Consider the following 15,540-nt stretch of genomic DNA (forward strand, 5'->3'; position numbering starts at 1 on the left):
GATTTAGGATTCAGTTTAGTAGATTTAGGAGTCGAACGAGGATGAGTTCAACAGAACTCACTGGCATATACGTAAGCCTACAGACAGAGTCAGAGGGGGAGGCCACGATATTGAAGAATAGGCCTTTGGGAGACATAGAGTATTGGATATGTAATTAACTATTTATTTTTATATATATAGATTTTTATTCTTGACCGTGTCAGTGTGTTGAAGAGTATTTCATGAATGAACTACTTGTGAATTCGTAGACTCTGTAACAAGTTGAAGATAGAATTCTAAAGGATGCAGAGGAACAAAATGATTAAGAGGAATCATGAATGGATCCTTGAATCCAATTGAGGAAAAGAGGGAAGCTTTGGGATGAAATAGTGAAGTGGGATTTCGCAGAAGAGTACAGCTTAGAGGTAGCTCAGTAGTGGAAGTAAAAGGTAGAGTTTTGAAGAACTATGTAAGAGAAGAGCAATACAGAGGACCATAGTGGGTCGTTGAATCCATTAGAGGGATTAAAGCCAATCTCAAGAGGAATCACACAGTAAAATAATAGAAAGGCCAAAATGTTTGATGAAGAGCAAAACCACAGAAGAACTGAAGAAATAGCGTAAAAACACAAGTGGGAGGAAGAAAAATGAAGTGAAGAAAGGATGAACAATAACCATTGGATCTTAAAGAATAATGGCTAGGATCCAATCATAGAGGAGATAGAGGAATATCGCATTGCCAAACTTTAATGAAGGAAGGTGGTTTTGTAACAGTGAAAGTGTATTTCAGGCTGCCTCAAAACTGTAAGTGGTATTGAACAACAAGTGCTGATTCCACTCATCAAATGACGCGTGGCAGCAGAGGTGAGAGGAAACCACTTTATCAGGTGGTTAAACCCCGCGCTTGTTATCTACCCGATATCAATGATAGCCGTCAGATCTATTGGGTGCAGATCGACGATGGGAAATATGCGCGCAAGTTTAAATAGTCGGGAGTAATGTCAACTGTTGGATCGGAGGATATAATGGATGGTCAATATTTGATCAGAGTCTTTGGTGAACAGAGATTGGGCTTATCGGAATTCAGAGAAACAACACTATGGAGTAACTAAAGGTGTGGACCCGATGAACATACAGATGTGGGTGCAAAGTATTTGGGATCCGCTTATATGTTTCAGAGCAAGATTTCAATGCATTTCCTTTGTATTCATGGAATTGTTGTGCCAAGCATTTTTAAGGCTAAAACATATATTAACAATTCCAATAGTCAAATATTGGAATCAAAGAGGTGATGAGGCATGTATGTATGACCCGTGGAGGAGCCGATAGCCGATTGCGATAAAGGAAATCCTCAAGAAGTGTGTAGAGACTGTACTGAGCCGAAAAAATGTATGTTTTGCTGGGTTTTCCTTTGTAAATGGTTTATAAAGGAAAAGATTGTTTTATACGTTAAAACATATGTAACCAATGTATTAAATGGAAAGGTTATATATATGTGGCTTAAAGGGTTGTATAAAGGTTACAAAGGGTTTTAAAGTCTCGATAAGGAAGAATTAATGGAAGGCTTTAACAAAAGGGATAATGAAGGTTATAAGGAGATAAATAGTCCCGATAGGAAGTTTAGGCAGGGTGATTGAGTTCTGATACATAGGTACTAATGAATGGGGCCTTAACCATTTATGGTAGAAGATTTGTCTCCTTTCAGAGTTAAATACATGGGACAAATTTGTTTATGAATTTTTATGCATACTGCGGGGGAAAGCGGGGGTTACCCTGCGTCAACCACCACACATAAGTAACACACATGAACACTAAGATTTAAGGTGGAAACCTAATGTGGAAGAAAAACCACCTATTGTTGTTATCTTTGTCATATTTTTAATATAGAGAAAATATGTTTACAATCTTGTATTGGTACAGACTCATACCAATACGCAGGCACCTACCTGTAGAATGCTACAACCTTCTCTCATTCTCTAGCTTCTAGTAGAAGGGAGCTACAACCCCTACCTCTTGTACTAGCTGATATTTTTACTAGTACATAGGAACTGGCCTACAGAAGGCTATGACCTTATCTCTTCCTCTAGGGACCATGTTTCATAAATTTTCAAACTAGATGCCCCTAGTACACAACAACACAATATGAAGGCCTCATTTCATCAAATTTCTATATTGGACCCATCAGAAACTTTGAAGCTCAAACTATATAATAATAACTGGATCAAAAAATAATCATTCAATCTGAATAGCCAGATCACTGTCACCAGAACACTGTGTTGAACCCAAAAAAACTGCATCATCATTCAAAACCAGCTGCAACCTTAACAATCATACATCAAAATGAATATGCTACTTTAATTCACCCAAACTGCGTGTATACGCTACTTCCTTTATCCAAACCTGTGTATACCTCCAAAAGTACTAAATCATAAAAACTTTTGAATCAAATATGTACTAACCAGTAATATTATGAACATCTATTGTCAACAACAAACATCACCCTTATAACTTAATCAATTAATCAATTAGACTCAATCTCGTTATGCATTAACTTCTACTTTCAGATCTAAGAAGGCATCATTGACATACAACAGTAAATCAATAACACTGATCAGGTAGATCAGTGGTTTTTGAATAGCAGGCTTTTCTTTTGCATATGCTACTTGGAAGATTTGAACCAGCGTGTATATGCTCCTTTACCAAGGTGAACCAATGTATAGATCTATAAATATAAACTTACAACTTCGCTGCTATTCCAGACTTTAGACATACCCATATCATGACATTTGAGGAATAAAACATGTGTAAGCAATCATATCTAGCCCAACCAATATCAGATCATTCAATGATAAGTCATTTCAGGTCTCACGATCCTCATCTAACATTGAATTCAAGGTGCACAAAGTATTTTAGATTATATCATAATCAATACCCTGCAACATAAAATATACTTTAGATAGAAGTATATTTGAGAAACCCTTTCACTTGCACACTTGCCCCTTTCATCTTCTCCTCCTTATATAATTTTGGCCTTTCTCAATATCTCAAACTGAAACAACACTTAGAATGTGTGGTATTCTTGGACGGGATCAAATAGTCGTTACTCTGCTCAATATTATGGGATAATACCATGGTATTGACCCTTGGAATTCTTTAATCTTGTATTTCCTTGATTTTCCAACCCATACACACTTTTCCTCTTATGAAAGTGTGTGCATACGTATATGCTCTTTTTCTTTTGTGAACCCACATGTATACGCTGCTTTGGAAGGGTGAACCTATGTATACATCCTAAAATACCTTACAACAACCTTTTCCTTCAACTTCTTGATTCTAATCAATAGAACTTTGTTCCATCTTCCTACTTCTGTACCAATGTCTTGTTACCTCTGAATTGACCTGTTACAATGTGAGTTTCCCTTTATAAAATTTGAATTGACATGTGAGTAAGTTTCCATCAAGGAAAACACTTGTATCATAATGCCAACAATTTAAAGTGCTTGACATTTAGACTCAGGAGTAATAGGAAATACAACTTCATTATTTTGGGCAATTACAACCCTGTGACTAGGAAGACATCTTAGATGACACCATGTAACAAATTTAGGGAAGTTATGGGTCTGGGGAAATATTAATTGAGAAAGGAAAGACTCCCAAATTATCAACTCATCATTGATATGAAGAAATTTTTGGTTTTACAAATTGTGGAGTTCATATAGGTTGTGCTGACATTGGGTTTCTAAGATTTTATACTATGTATCTACTAGGGGAAGCTCGTCTAAGTTAAATACAAAAGGTAATGTAGGGAATTATACCACTAATTTTGTTTTTCCTTTTGATGAAGATATTGTAAAATAAAAAATTATAGGCTAAGGTTGCTAATTACAAAAGAATTGTTGATTACTGGTGTATAAATATCAACGATTTCATACTTGGTAGAATTCATAGCTTGGACTGGTCATTGTGGGAGGTAGAATGGTGAAAGGGAATGAGTAGGGGGATATGTCTCTTTTTAAAAGAGGTAATTCAAATAGGTCAAGGGGAGATAACCATTTTTAGGCATGTCCAAGTAAAGAATAGAATGTTGGCATGAAAGTTTAATGTTGGAACAGGTATATGAATGTTTGGCGGGAGAAATTAAATATTTAATGGCTAACTGGTGGGGGTGAATATGATGAAAACAAGTGGCAAGGTGTGAATAGGCGTAGGAGAGGAGCGGGAGTGGAACGAGGTTTTCGGAGCAGGGTGGGTGGTCAGTGGTTTAGGAGAGGGGGGTCCGAAAGTAGTTGAGAACATGCCATGTATCAACCGACAATAAATATAATACAACTTTTCGGACCCCCTTGCCCATTAAATTTTGATGGTGCAGGGGGGTCCTGAACTCATTCCTCGTCGCTGATGTGGGTCGGGACGATCTATTTCATAGATTTCCAATCACGTTTTATTGTAACACAACAAAAATTAAAATCTACTTTATTTACAAATTAAACCATATCCTTTTGGAAAATGTGAAAGGATTTAAATAATAATATATGAAAATGTTACGGCATTTTGACTAACTCACGACTTTGGGGATTTTTATTGTACTTTTTTTTATATCCCCTTTTATTCTTTTCTTTTGACATTTTTTACTTTATCTATTTTTTGTCATTTTCTTTCCTTTCATTCTCTGTATTTTTTTATTTTTCTTTTTCAACAAAAATAGAAAACAGCTATGATAAAAATAAGTTACAACATCCTCCATTTCCTCAATTGCAGTGACCTTTGGATTGGACCATGATGGCAAGGACCTCAAACATTTTTGAATAATAATCTCATATTCAAGCTTCTCATCTATAATCTTGAGCTAATTATTGACTTCCTTGACCCTACAAAATTATTCACCAATTCTTTCTTCTTCTTTCATCGTTAGGCTCTCAAACCTCACTATGTAGTTTTGGACCTTTTCCTTCTGCACCTTGTCATTTCCTTCATATTTTTTCTATATATTGTCCCAAACATCCTTCACTGACTAGCAGTGCATCACCTTAATGAGTTCATTCGCACTAAGTCCATCCAAGATAACATTTTTGTTCATAGCATTGTGTTGATAAACTGTCTTCCGATCACGACATGTAGGAAGAGTCTCGGAAACAATGTATCCTCACACCACACTAGCATAGTTATGAACACCTAGCCTCACCAAATGTCTTTGCATCCTCATCTTTGATAATCCAAAATTCTCTCCATCAATAATACGAATTTTAACATCTTGAGTACCCATGATCCTCTTTGAATTATCCTTTCAGTAATTAAGTGGAAACCAAAGGAATTCGCTTTGATACCACTTGTTATAATCTAGAAAAACTAATGGGGGTTGAATTGGTATTTCACAATTTTTACAAAAAAATTTCAAGAGATGAACTTTTGAGAATTGAGAACTTAAAAATACATGCCAAAAATCAAACACAATCAACATCACATGGAGACATTAATGTTTTAGGGTGAAAAAATCCTAGGGTAGAAAACCGACACAACTTTTTTCTTGATTGTTCGTCTCTACTAATTCAATAATTTTCTCATTTACAATATTCATCTAGCCACTACCAGCAAGGAGCGACTACTCATCCATAATGAAATCTATTGGGCACAACCAACTAGGAGCCACAATGCCTATAATAATAAGGAAATCATCCAGTTGCTTCAGGCCACAACCGTGAAAACAAAAACATTAGGATGTTTAGAAGGAAATTATGGACCGATAGAATAGCTACAAATAGAAATGATAACTCTTGTAGATTACCCTCAAGTTTCCACTAAACACTTAATGAGAAGCATAAAGAAAATAAAGATAAGGAAACTTAGGCTTTAGTAACAACAACTTCTCTATTACCAATACCTTTGGAGGTGATTTGGGAAGGATCATCAAAAGCCCCATATGAAGTATTCAAGGGATTAGCTCAGTATGGAGGGGCTTATGAAAATTAAAACATTGACATGGATACTACATTTATGCAATTCATTAGACAAAAAAATGAATGGATTCTTTAGCTAGAGAACAATTCTCCAAAAAATAAAACATAGATGAAAGCTCATATTTCTTTGGTTAAAAGCCAATTTGAATCTAATATCAAGTAGAAGGGTATCCATATGAATGAATTTTAGGAAAAGGTAAGGCTAGTTGAGGAAACTATAATAGATCTTGCCAAATTTAAGAATGAATGCCATGAAATAAATCAATAGCTACATCATGTGAAACATCTATTCTATGATAAGTTATACATAGTGTATGCTCAGGAGAAGCTGGTTAACTCTTTCCTTAATGATTTAGTTGATATGGAAAATTTGTGTGATGAAGAAAAGTGTAAGATTAATGAGAGTTTGCAATTCTAGGAAGATCCAAAGATGTGCTTTTGAAACTTGCCTAGAATTAATGAAATTAAAAAATATAAAGTTATACATGTTTGGAAGGCCCATATACTCTCAATAAAAGATTTTATTAAATATGCAAAAAGGCTTTCTGATTCTCCAATCCAATATATTGCACAATCTCTTAAAGAGATGAAAATGTTATCAAGTGATGCTGAGGAATATCTCCTAGAGGTAGAGGTACTGAAATCAAAAGTACAAGGTGAAAAAAAAGGCACATGATAAAATTGAGTAGTTGTCAAAGGTGAATTTTGGGGTAATCTAGGAGTTTCTCATTAAACCTCATAGTTACCTTCAAGTAACTAAAATTATTAATTAAATGATCACTTAGCTACTACTAGTCTTGTAAACTTAGGTGTATAATTGTCAAGTGAACATTGCACCTCACTCACTCCCTGAGTTACCACCTCTTCTAGAAGTCTATGATGAATGGTAATCACCTAGTGGTTTTTCATCAACATTTTCTCCTTTGAATTAAAAATTTCGTTTGAGTTTGAAGGTTGTAATGAGTTTCTATTTTTCTAAGTTTGTTTCTATTTTTTTGAGAGTATTTCAGAGATGAAACTACTCTCACTTCACATTTGTGAACTATTTAAATAACACATAGTCCCAATGCAATTGGTTTCTAATTTTGTAAAGGAAAGGAATAATTACACTATTGTACTTTATTCCTTTCAAATAAAAGCATTGAACTATTTTTATTTCATGTTTCAACAAAGCAAAGTAGATTAGACACTACTATTGAATTTTTTTCTCAAATTTTCATTGGAATCATTGAACTGTTATTTATGTTTATGATTAAAAAAAATTATAGTTCACGGTCACTGGGTGGCCACTACATCCACGGGTAATAGTCCGAGTAGATCCACCTAAAGGGATCTACTCGTTGGCTTATTTGCTCAAGCCTAACCCCAAGGGAGTCAAGAATATTTGATGCCATGACCTCCCAATGGAAAGGTACTTAGCAATGACAGCTCGACCAATTAAGCTATCCCTTGGGGTTGCTTTTGTTTAGTTGTTAACACAATTAACTATTTAATGGAATTAAGCATTTCATTTACAATTTTCTCTTAATCAAGAAAATAACATGATATCCAAATTTCTAGTTTTTAAAGTTATCTTTCACTTTCACATATACAGGGTTTCATGGGTTATAATTATTATAAGATATAATTTAGTTATATCATATTTTTTTTTTTTTATGTAATCACTTAGAAACATCTCTCAACTTGTCATTTAGTTCCCATATCCTAAAGTCTCCATTTATTAGAACAATATCCATCAGGGTAATTGGGCCCATTTAAAGCAATTGGAACTACCAACGCAAATGGAAAAGAGCGTAAATGAGGATTTGATAGGGAGGTTTCCAAAATGTTAATGATGGCATTTTGGGCCATCATCACCTGGCTAATAATCAAACTGACTACAAAATAAAGTTTTTGATATTAGACAAAGATATGAGTTCACCTAAAATTATTTTGCTGACTTTTGTGAAGAAAATTACATAAAAATACGTTTTACAATTACAAGCACTGCTTGATAAAATGTAGTAGATGAGAGGAATAATACATCAGTACAAAAATGGTAAGAGAAATGATGGATGAAAGAAATATTCCACGAAAATTTTATGTTGAGCTTATTCATTGAGCATCCCATATTCTAATAAAAGCACATCTTAGGCTGAATAGTGATAAGACACCTTACAAATTGTGCCATGGAAAACTAACATCAATAAATCACTTCAATTCTTTTGCCATCAAATGTTACATCAAAAGTAATGATAAAAAAATGGGTAACATTGATGCTATAGCTGATGAAGGAATATTCTTAGGATTTTCAACAAAGAGGAAGCACTACAAGCTCTAAAATATAAGATTAAATAAAACAGTTATTTGTATTGATGTAAAAGTTGATGAGGAATTATTACCTTTGAAAACCAAGAAATCAAGATCAATTAACACACCCAATTAGACCATTAGTGAAGAGAAATAAGAACAACCCTCAGAATTAGAAAATGAAGAAGGAAAATTGACAAAATACACTCATCCAAAACCTCCCTCAAGGTATGGACAAAATATGTTGGAAATTTGACACTACTGAGAGGGGGTGACAAATCAATAGTGTAGAAATCAATCTCTTTTTACTTTTCTTTCACATTAATAGATCACACATTCATTAGTACCATAAGCATGTAAAATGCATATGAAATAATTCAAATGGTAATGTAACCATCAATAACACATAAACATGTAAACCATGAGAGTGTCAATTATTAGCACATAAAAGACATCACACAAGGGGACAGTGTTAGGTGGAAAACCCAATTGGGAAAAAACCATCATTGTTGTTGTCTTCTTCTGCTTCATCATTATTAACAAAACTATTCCTTACATATGCATGCACTAGCCACCACTAATGTGCAAGACTATAATCACAAGAAATGTGAGGCACTACTTACGTAGAAGCCACCACTCCCAAAACTATGTAGGCCACTACCTGTTGAAGACCGCTAACTTTAGTAGTATTCTAGCCACTACTAGAAGGAAACCTCTACTCCCTGAGAAATTTCTTCAATAACCACTAGAAAGAAGCCAAAAATTCCTTGTGAAGCCACCACTAGACTACAAGCCTCTACCTACAAAATTGAAGGCCATAATCTTCAAACCCTTATGGACTTAATTTCATCTAGTTTTAAACTATGACACACTACAACTCAAAACAAACCTTGTGACTCTCGTTTCATCCATTTTCATACTTCATCTACACTGACAATAATCTCAAACATTGGATATGTTCCCTCTAACATAATCTCAAGCACAATGAATAAATCACCTCAACACAATAAACACCATACATATAAATCTGCGATACCATGGAAAATATGATATACAATCTACCAAACATCAAACCTCTAGCGTACACACTTTCAACACAATTTCATTATCAACGTACATATTATGATCATTAAAATTGAACCATTTCTCAACAGTAACAACCACCAAAAATATATACAATATAGCTACAAGCATATCAAATCTCCTCAATAATTAAACATGACCTACTTAGTTATGATCCCTTGCATACACAATGTTAACAATACAAAGGTGTTATAGAAACCATGCTAGCATCCTATTCTCAATTGTAGCAGTAGCCTTCTCAATAAAAATCCTTTATAGACCTGCATAAAACACTTGTCGAAGGATGCACATAAAATTTTACAATGAAATTGATTTCCCTCAGTGATTTTCTATAGTGATGAATCTAATCTCACGTGGCTCTCAATGTTCTTAATGCTCTATAATGACTTACTTTCACAAAGCAACCAACCATTCCAACATGAATTTTTCTCCTATAAAAAATATATATATAAAGAGATTAACAATAATAGCTTAGAGATATAGAGAGACAAACACTTATGGTCATACTTTTTTATTTGGATCCTTGACTTGATCCAAGATTAACTTCATTCAATGGGATAATTATCTTTAATTTGATCACCTTCTAGAATGAATACTAACTCAAGTCAACTCCATACCATGAAAAACATTGGAAAAATACTCTACAAAATTCTCATGGTAATTTATGTGCATGCATTAGAACTTAAAAATTCACCTACAAAACATCATTGTTGGGATATATCTTGCTCCCAAGGATCCTCACTTTGTGTTATTTATTATCTTCAATCCTTCTCCAATGCCTATAGAACCATTGCAAACATCAGGCACACCTAAATAGCATATCATCAAGCGTCTAATCATCATGAAAAATTCTGCAAGATTGTTGACAATAGTTACAACCCAATTGACTCAATGGTTGCCTCCTTAGGTAGATGTCCTAAGTTGACATCAATTCCAACACCATGTGGCTAACAATCTCCCTCTTTGGTGTTGACGTCAACCTATAGCCACAACATAAAGCTAATCTGCACAAACTCCTAAAACTAGTTGACCTCACTATCCTCTTGTGTATATGTCACTCTCCCTATTTGACATCAATGGTAAAGGGTGGAGAATTTTGGATAAAACATCATATGAACACTGTTAATACAAAGTTATAAGTTGATGAAATATGATCGGCTATAAACACCTAAAAATAATCATGAAAAAGACAAAGAAATTATTTCCTTCTTCAATCCACATTATTCTATGCCAACACCATGCCTTCTCCAAGATAAACAGGATCCACCTAAGGATGTAATGGGGATGTAACCATATTCTTCATGTTGTTTTAAATGCTATCCACTGTTGTTAATGCCTCATTGTAGTACTCCTTTCAATCAAGGAAACATATGCAATTCTACTATAAGCAATTGTGTCGAGGAAATGAAATAAATAACAAGTAATCCATGAAATATGGATATGTTGCATAACTCCCCCTGACCTCATTATACCTTCAATGAATGGTTAATCTAGTGGAACTGAATGTGCCTGAGACTCTTAACCAAACATGTTGTTGCAACTCATAATCAAGTCTTCACCATGCTACCATATTGTTACCATATGCTCCCCTTGAGACCATGCATGCCTCTCATAGATCTTCTAAATTCTTGTATGAATACACATATATCAACGCGATGTATTGGGGCTCACTCCTCTACTCAGAATCTGAAGAAAAAGAATCTATTCTTGATTCTTTTCTTCTTTTCAATCCCCGTTTCAACACGTAAACATTATCCAAGGTCCTAATTTCTCTTGGAACTATTCTCATTGACCCTTTTTTTATACAACATCCTTCCGAGTTGAAGATCACTTATTTCCCTCCATCAATCATGTAAAAAACACTCAACATATTATCTTTAAACCCCCCAACTAGTAGTGCATCAGTTGCATTAAAATTATGATCACCAATACTAGCCCTTCCTTTTCCCAACACCTTAGTAGATGTATTGCCTCCAAGAATGACGTGACCATATTTTTTCTTCCTCAAAGAGATAAAACCAATCTTTTCCCCTCACACGTGATGGGAACATCCACTATGTATATACCATCAAACATCATGATCAAATGTGCATAGAGCGATCCCACACTTTTCCTACTTCTCCTTCTTCTTCTTCCACACAATACTAGGATGATTCTTCATATGAACACTCTCCCTCATATTTCTTCAAGGATTATTTGGATTTTGTTACTCCTTTTGACTTGATAGCCTTAAGAATATATATAATTTACAATCTTTGCCCATGTACCTAAGACTGTGGCACACATAACACCTTACATGACCAAGATATGAGGCCAAGGGATTTGATATTTTTTTGCTCATGCTAGATGATTGTCTTGGATTATGTGTGCCTCATCTTCATGTAATAGATATGCATTCAATTTCCTTATGTCCAAACATATTGCATGACTAACAATAACTATTAAAAGAAATTGTGTACTTGAAGGTAGGTCCTTTTATTTGTTGTCCAAGATGTTTTACATTTTGTTGGTAGTATTTAAACATTCTTCTTCTATAATTGGCTGCCATGTGTCTAAAATTTTGGAAAATGTAGCATTCGATCTCTTCCATCAAGGGTTAAAAGGAGTTGTTTCTCCTCCTTCAGAATTTGCTAAATATGCTGAACTCTTTTCTATTAGTGAATTATCTTCTAGTTTTAGGCACTCCTTGAGGTCTACCTCTTGTTTGTTGCCTCTTTCCATTTTTGTTGGCTTTGCTATTTCCAATCTTTGTTGTGGGCTTATTCAGTAGTTCATTCTTTTTGTTGTTTCTCTATGAGCTAGATTTTCCTTTCACAAAGTTTTGGGTCTCCAAAATCTCATCTTTTCATCATTTTTTCATTCGCTTTTAACCATATTACACTATATTAATGCCTTTCACTAAGATCATTTTCATGATCATATATTGGCTTATCATTATTATTTTCTGAAGCATTATTTTAGTACTTTGAGTGAGTTTATCATTAAATATTAGAAAAATAACATGAATTCACTTATATATAAAATTTGGATGAGTTTTGTGATGTGTGTAGGCACATTTGAAGATTAGAACAAAGTCGTATTTGGAATGTAAGTCTCAAATTCGAATTTCCTCTTCAAACCCTTGAATATTTTAGGAATATTTAAGATAATACTTCAAGCACATTTGATGGAGAAAAAATATGAATGTTTTGATAAGATTTTTGATGAAATGTTTTAGATATTTGTGAGAGCATATGTAGAGATGTTGCTTGCTATATGTTAACACATGGTTCTAACCACATAACATATTTTTGGATCTTGGAGAGAATATTTGTGGATCGACATTTATTAATAGTTATCTTGGTTATTGTATAAATAGGTTTTTCTTATCCATTCAAAAGGAGGAACTCTTGGAGCATGATTCCAAACTATGATGGACTAAAATACATTTGATAAGTTCTTAAGTTATTAATTTTATAGTTTTATATTCTTATTTCGTTGTAAGATTTTTTTTTTTAATTCGTGTAGTTTCATAACATATGTAGTTTATATTAGTTTTCTTATGCTTTAAATTAGTTTCTTTTGTAGATCAGCAGTAGCACTTTGTTTCATGTTGAATTGTGAGCTTTCAACACTTGATCAAAGATCGTTATTTAGATCAACAAAAAATTTCAGGAAACCTTCTTCTAATAGATTTTATGGCCAAACTAACATAGATCTTGAAAAACTAAAGCATGGGTTTTGTTGAAAATGAGCCAATTTAGCTATGATGCAGGAATTTCTTCAAAAATGTCCATGGTTTTGGAGATATTCATGGATATTTTAAATGTAATTTTTAAGATTTCGTTTTGTGAAAAATAAATATATCATAAAAAATGGATTTTCCATTAAATTAATAAATATATCACTTTTTAACTGAAATAAATATAGTTTTTTAAGTCATCACAATTCTCTAATCCTTTTAATTAAAAATTCAACAAAAAATTTCAGGAAACCTTCTTCTAATAGATTTTATGGCCAAACTAACATAGATCTTGAAAAACTAAAGCATGGGTTTTGTTGAAAATGAGCCAATTTAGCTATGATGCAGGAATTTCTTCAAAAATGTCCATGGTTTTGGAGATATTCATGGATATTTTAAATGTAATTTTTAAGATTTCGTTTTGTGAAAAATAAATATATCATAAAAAATGGATTTTCCATTAAATTAATAAATATATCACTTTTTAACTGAAATAAATATAGTTTTTTAAGTCATCACAATTCTCTAATCCTTTTAATTAAAAATTAATTTACAATATAATGATCACGTAGTATTTGATTTATTTACTTGTTTTAGATGCTTTATTTTTAGGTTTCTAATTTTCACTCCATTCTTCTGCATATTTCAATCAAGTGCTTGAGAAATATAAAAATACAGAAACATTTATATTGTAAAGCATTATCATTTGTGATTAGAGTTTCTTACATTGATAGAAATAGATTTCAAATTCTTTCTAGATTAAATTAACAAACTTTCATACATTAAATTTACTCACTTTTATAGATTAGATATTCTCATGTGTTAATAGATTATTTTTAGATGTATTCATAGATTAATAATCCATGCTTTCATATATTATGTTTACATGTTTTCCTAGATTAATTTTTTCAACACTTTCCTAGATTATTTCTTTTCATTTTATTTGTTTTTATATAGAAAATTCTTTCATTGCAATTTATTTCTTTTAGAATTGAAAGCTAAACCCCTAGCATATACAATTTCATATACTTCACAAGTTTACAATCCTATATTGACAATTTAATTTAAAGTAATTTAAATCATAATTAAATTACCCGACATTTTTGGCATCATCCCTAGGGAAGTATAAATATGATTTACCACTCAAATTACATTTTTTCTTTAATTTATACAACTTTGGAAAAGATAAATGGTAAGATGAGAGGTAAGAACCAATGCATCACCATTGTGAGGTATTTCTTAAACTCAGTTACTGTATTGCATCTCATTCCTTGTTGCAATCATTTTTAGTTACATAAGTTTAATTTCATTCATTTTAGAGTGTATTCTAGAGATAGATTCATTAGAGAAAAAGCTTCAATAAATTCAAATTAACAATCACCTACCATCCCCACTAGATCATGTGTTGCAGTAAGAACCACATCATAAATTCCTACTTTTGCAAGTACAATAAAATTTCATCCTGGAGGTGGAAGAGGTGGCAGAGGAGGTAGAATAAATGGGTGGAAGAGGTGGCAGAGGAGGTAGAATAAATGGGTGGAAATGGTGACAATTAAGGATATCCCTTTGGAATTCATATTCATAATATTGATATAAATATTAAAATTAAAAGCATCTCTCCATCTATACTTCCAAACTTTCATGGTACGAGATCAAAAGTGTTAGGTCCCTATAATACTAGTGATTCCCCCATTACAATTGTCATTGTAGCCCTTATTTTTATTGTTGTGACCCAATTGCCCCCATATTGATATTATTATGCTCCATACAAGCCCACTATTGTTACTGTTGTGCCCTTATATTATTATTTTTATGTTGGCCTTGATTATATTGTGACCCATTAGACTCTTATATATAGAAAGGAGGTTTTATCATTTGTATCGTGGAAGAATTTTTCATTTGTGTAATGTAAAGAAGATTTCCCCCTTGAAGAGGCTAATTTTAAAGGCGTTGATCTATGTTTTCTTTTATTTTGTGATCCCGTTGCATAATATTTGGTATCGGAGCCTTGGATTCTAGGGTTTCGTTGGTCCAAATAGGTCATTGTGGAATTTTCGCTATAATTTGTTTTTCTATGTCATTTTAGAATCTAAAAAAAAACCCATTTGAGTTGAAATCGCTCTGAACCTCGGGTCCAACTTTTAGATATTTTCTCACTATAGTTTTGGAGAGATGATCCATGGAAGTTAGTGTTTTTGCAGGAGCCAAAATTATATCTTAAAGTGGTGACCTAGGGAAAATCGTCATAACTTTTCGTCTAAGCATCAGATTGAAATTTCGTCAGAAGTTTCAGAAAGAGGATGGATTGTAGTTTTCTTTATATGAATTTTAGGTACTAATATTGAAACAATGACACGTGCAACTCCGTACAAGTGCACTCTATCGAACAAGCTTATAATCAAGTCATCATGGGAGATTTGACATAACTCTTCTGTGGAGAATCAAATATTGATTAGTTTTGCAGGGTTAGAAAGAGGACACAAAAGGCTACTTGAGGACACAATTTCATACCTTG

The sequence above is a fragment of the Pinus tabuliformis genome, chromosome 8 (genome assembly GCF_031772625.1).
Source record: "Pinus tabuliformis cultivar Carrire ecotype Pingquan chromosome 8, CPIR1, whole genome shotgun sequence".
Classification (NCBI taxonomy): domain Eukaryota; kingdom Viridiplantae; phylum Streptophyta; class Pinopsida; order Pinales; family Pinaceae; genus Pinus; species Pinus tabuliformis.